Source organism: Triturus cristatus, chromosome 9 (genome assembly GCF_964204655.1).
Source record: "Triturus cristatus chromosome 9, aTriCri1.1, whole genome shotgun sequence".
NCBI lineage: Eukaryota > Metazoa > Chordata > Amphibia > Caudata > Salamandridae > Triturus > Triturus cristatus.
Genome location: NC_140592.1, coordinates 1,256,571,822 through 1,256,577,901, shown reverse-complemented (window position 1 = coordinate 1,256,577,901; position 6,080 = coordinate 1,256,571,822).

Here is a 6,080-nt window from a genome sequence, read left to right as displayed (position 1 = left end):
CAAGTCCTCCCACTATTACAACAGGGAGACTTCCTTGCCACGTTGGACCTCAAGGACGCGTACTTTCACATCCCTATGCATCCCGCTCACAGAAAATATCTACGATTTGTGGTAGATGGGCAACACTATCAATTTACAGTTCTCCCATTCGGAGTAACAACAGCACCCAGAGTGTTCACCAAGTGCTTAGCAGTCGTGGCGGCGCATCTCAGAAGACAACAGATCCATGTCTTCCCCTATCTGGACGATTGGCTCATAAAAGCCAATACTCACCAAAAATGCGTTCTCCACACTCATCGCACGATTCAAACTCTCCACAATTTGGGATTCACTATCAACTACCCCAAATCCCATCTACAACCTTCCCACTTACATCAGTATCTAGGAGCAACCATAGATACATCCAAAGCCATTGCTTATCCCAGCACTGCCAGGATAGCCAGTATACAAAATCTCATCTCTCAATTTCAAACTCATCCATCTCTTCCAGCAAGAGTGTTCATGCAGCTCCTAGGCATGATGGCGTCCTGCATCTCCATAGTCCCACACGCACGACTTCAAATGCGTCCCTTACAGGAATGTCTAGCACAACAGTGGAACCAAGCTCACGGACAACTTACCGATCTGGTGTTGGTGGACAGTCGCTCACTTCGCTCACTGAAATGGTGGAACACCATCAACCTGTCCAAAGGGCGACCGTTCTTAGAGCCTCTTCCACAAGTTGTGCTAACTACCGACGCATCTCTCACAGGGTGGGGAGCCCACCTCCTTCACCATACCACTCAGGGCAGATGGACCAGTCAACAGAAACTGCTCCACATCAACCACCTGGAACTCTTAGCAGTGTTCCTAGCACTAAAATCCTTTCAAGTACACCTAAAGAACAAAACTGTCCTCATACGCACAGACAACATGACGACAATGTATTATATACAGAAACAGGGAGGGACACATTCTCTCCAACTGTCCCAACTGGCACAGCAAATCTGGAGATGGTCAATTCCCCAAAACATCTACCTGTTAGCAGAACATCTCCCAGGGATCCACAATCAAGTGGCCGACCTCCTAAGTCGCCACACACAGCAGATCCACGAATGGGAATTACACCCCAAGGTTCTACTCCCCTTCTTCCAAAAATGGGGACAACCAGACATAGACCTATTCGCCACTCCCGAAAACACAAAATGCCCAACCTTCGCCGCCAGGTTTCCACACCCACAGTCGAAGGGCAATGCCCTATGGATGAACTGGTCAGGCAGATTTGCGTACGCTTTTCCGCCTCTCCCACTAGTTCCATTTGTGGTACGCAAACTGAAACAACAGTCGCTAACGCTAATACTAGTAGCTCCCACTTGGGCACGTCAACCGTGGTTCACCACACTTCTGGAACTATCTTTAGTTCCACATCAAAGGCTACGCCTCTCCCCGGATCTATTAACCCAGAACCATGGAGAAATCAGACACCCAGATCCTCAAACACTGAACCTAGCGATCTGGCTCCTGAGGTCTTAGAGTTCGGATACCTCAATCTCCCTCCAGACTGTATGAATATCATAAAGGAAGCTAGACGACCTACTACTAGAGCATGTTATGCCGCAAAATGGAAACGATTTGCCATCTACTGCGCTAATAATGACATACATCCATTGGATGCTTCCATCCAAAACATCATTTGCTATCTACTACACTTGCAAAGATGCAATCTAGCGTATTCCTCTATACGCTTACACCTAGCAGCCTTGGCAGCCTACTTGCAAAATAGGCAACACCTGTCCCTTTTTAAGGTACCAGCCATCAAAGCGTTTATGGAAGGTCTCAAAAGAATTCTTCCCCCAAGATTGCCACCTGCCCCAGTGTGGAATCTCAATGTGGTTCTAACAAGACTTATGGGTCCCCCATTTGAACCTATGCACAAATGTGAATTACAATTCCTAACATGGAAGGTAGCTTTCCTTATCGCAATCACTTCCCTACGCAGAGTAAGTGAAATACAAGCCCTTACACTAGAGGAACCTTTCTTACAACTACACCGTAACAAAGTGGTTCTTAGGACAAACCCTAAATTTCTTCCAAAAGTGATTTCCCCTTTCCACCTTAACCAATCAGTAGAGCTACCAGTCTTTTTCCCAAACCCAGACTCCGTAGCTGAAAGGGCCCTACATACCTTAGATGTCAAAAGAGCCTTGCTTTATTACATCGACAGGACAAAACCTTTTCGAAAGACAAAACAACTCTTTGTTGCTTTCGCACCACCACATAAAGGCAATCCCATCTCCAAATCCGGTATAGCCCGGTGGATAGTTAAATGCATCCAAATATGCTACCAAAAGGCTAAACGTACACTTACAGTTCCCCCTAGGGCGCACTCCACGCGTAAAATAGGGGCTTCTATGGCCTTCTTAGGTAACATTCCCTTAGAAGACATTTGCAAGGCAGCCACGTGGTCTACCACGCATACACTAAACACTACTGTGTTGACGTGCAGGCCAAACAACAGGCCTCAGTGGGCCAGGCTGTCCTAAAAACTTTATTTCAAACTGCTGCAACAGATACAGGCGACCACCGCTAAGGGGAAGCACTGCTGTATAATCTATCCTCAGTGTGTGATCTGCAGCTCATATGCCTCGAACGGAATATGCTACTTACCAGTATGCATCTGTTCTTGGCATGAGCTGCAGAGTCACACACGCCCGCCCGCCTCCCCGGGACCTGTATCTGTTCCAGCATCTGTCTTACTTAGACATTACACATGGACATCCTTTCTTTCATTCCTATACACTCCATCTTTTCCCATCATGGCGAAAAAACAATCTGACGATGGAGTGGATGCCCATGCGCACTGTTGTCCAGGGGAGGAGTCACCAACCTCGTGACCAAAGGCTTCTTCCGAAGACGACAACAACCTGCAATCATCCGAGCCCAACACCAGATGGCGATCTTGTCCTCAGTGTGTGACTCTGCAGCTCTACATGCCAAGAACAGATGCATACTGGTAAGTAGCATATTCCTTTTGCAACATATTTGACAGAGGAGCATGTGCACAATCATGGTCAGTGCAAAGCACGTGAGCAAGATAGAAATATTGCTCTAAAGTCAGCAGAATGCGCATGTGCTAGTTCTTGACATTAAGTCAACCGAATGCACATGTACTCGATAGACGTTCGAGAGGCAGCGGAATGCGCATTTGCTAGATAGAGATATTGTTCTAGAGACAGCGTAATGCATATGAGCCAGATCGAAACATTGTTCTAGAGCCAGCGGCATGCTCATGAGCTAGATTGAAACATTGTTCTGAGTAAGCAGAATGCGCATGTGCTAGTTCTCAACATTAAGTCAACGGAATGTGCATGTGCTAGATAGATGTTCGAGAGGCAGCGGAATGCACATGTGCTAGTTCTTGACATTGTCAACAGAATGCACATGTGCTAGATAGACTTTCGAAAGGCAGCGGAATGCACATGTGCTAGATAGAGATATTGTTCTAGAGGCAGCGTAATGCATATGAGCTAGATCGAAACATTGTTCTAGAGACAGAGTAATGCATATGAGCTAGATGAAAACATTGTTCTAGAGTAAGCAGAATGCGCATGTGCCAGATAGACATTGTTCTGGAGGCGTCAGAATGTATATGAGCTAGATGGAGACATTTTACTAGAGGCAGCATAATGCACATAGTCTTGATACATTGTTCTAAAAGCAGACTTCTAGAGGAAGTCTTGTACGCAGAGAAAGGGACTTGGTGCCTCTTGGTATGAACAGTGGAACCACTCATCTCTTTCGACTAGATCCTTCTTTCTCGAGGATCCCTTTCGGATTCACCGTTTCCTGAAATTCTTTGCGCCTAGAAAATGACAAAGGTTTGGAGTACAGCAATGTAACTGTTAAAGGCTCATTTTATGTCTGCCCAGCTCAGGAGTACATTTGACTGGCAGCTGCCAGACACCTCAATCTTGCCATGTAGAGCACTTTTCATGGATACAACATTCACATTACGTTGATTCTTGCGGTTCCTTCCATCTGGGCCTTACAGGCTCACAGCAGCTTTGAGACCGCTCTAGCAAGTTCTCTTATTCCTTATCATAGCCTGTGGTTTGCTCTGTTAGTTTGGTGGAGACAAAGTTAGCACCTGGATGTTTAGTGTATTGATGAATGTAGTAAAAATGCACAAACCATAGGGTTTTAGGGAAATAAGGTCCCCGCTAGACTCGATTTAAAAAGTGTTTTTATGTTTTTCTTTTTTGGACTCTCCACCAATCTGTAACATTTATTGGTACAGTGGTTCATGTATTGCAGAAAGTTCCTGCAGTGGATCTGGCCCCATCACAGCCGGACGCTTCCTTACAGATGGGATATAGAATGGTGTTTACCAGTTTTTTGTGAGCTCTTAACGCTGATGTGGAAATAAGCACAACACAAAACTGGGATCATAAACCACCTGCGGTTCTTTAACAGGGGGGTACTGGTGGAGGGCCTCTCAAAATGGTGCTATGAGCACCTATATGTGGTGGTCAGAACTCAGTGGAACCTGAATGGCTCCATCTACATACGTGATCGGACTCCATGGCAGAGGAGGTATATGGTATACCCGGTCCGCCAGGTGGGAAAATTAAGATAGTACATGGTCTAAGGTTCTTGACGTTGGACGTATACTGTTCTGTAAGTCTCTGTGGCAAAACCTTGGCCGTCTGCTCCTTTTCTTCTGCCCAGTGGAGCTTCTTCTGGCCATCTGAAGACTTCAGAGTTCTTCAGATAAGCCCAATGATTGAAATAGTAGCTCCTAGAAGGAGAGCCAGAGGGTAGTGTGAAAAAGGGAGCTTATTATCCTGTGACTGTCATTCTGCCCCCCTCTAGAACAACCTCAATCTGTTCAGCAACCAGCGGACGAACTTGATCATATGAAACTGTCAACTCCTTCAGAACCTGTAAATTATTTTCTGAGAGAGGCATTAAGGGTTGGGTGCAAATAAACTGCCCTCCCCTGTATGATTATTGATTATCAGTACATCTTCAAGTGAAACTGGGTCCTTGTCCGTCTAATAGGTGAGCTGATTCTTGTCAGGTTTCTCTGCAAGATCCTGCACACCTGGAAAAGAAGAGAGTCCTGTTAACTGCACCTCCTATACAAGGAGAACATAAGGCGGTCTGCTGAGACTCACCACCATTTCATTCTGGGTGCCTTCTACATGAGTGATGGGCAGCCACATGCCCACGATGCACCCAGTACCACGACTGCAGGGATGCACAGTTGTAGAAAGGAGACTTTTTCCAATTGCTGTGTCCTAAAAAGCCTGATTAAGGGATGGTATTATGAAGGTTTCAATTAGGACTTCACTCCATTATTCTGGTTCAAAAAGCAAACTCATGACAATAAGGGGAGCAGTAGCTGAGCAGGAGGTCATCGAGGTAGGAGTATGTGTGGATACCTGACCATCTCCGGGATGCCGTCATGACATCTCCTCCAGCAGTAACATTGGTGCAGATTGTGGTAAATAAAATAAATATTACCGGACTGAATTTCATGCGGAATCTTAAATTAAAGTAAATAGCTCAAAATAACAAGAGGCAGAATCCGTGGTATAAGAGGTTTTCTAATGGGCTTTATTCCATTCAAAATGGCCGACTCGAGTCGCGGCCCTCAGGTTCCGTCACCACGAAGGTTCAGGAAGTGAAGTACAATAATTTATTAACAGACATGTATTTTTATAATAAGTACATTACAATGAAACGAATGTAGAAGGCGTAACATTTGATAAGAAAAGTGACAAAACAGTGACATAATCGAAACTAGGCGTAATAAGGAATAAAAGAAACATGATTGGTTAGAATTATCAGACATAGGTGGATCTATAAGATAATACTTGGCATAGATGCGCGCGCGGCAGCATGACGTGTAATTGACGTGCAACTAGGGGGTGAAGGGGACTTGACATTTAGCTCTACATGTGGAGACGAGAAGTCTGGGGTCAAGTCAACCTAATCCCAAATCATATCTAACATCCTATGTTTAAAGAACTATGTTATCCACAAGGAAGAGACTCTCGGACAGAATCTATTCTATACTGACTGTGTGCGTGTACAAG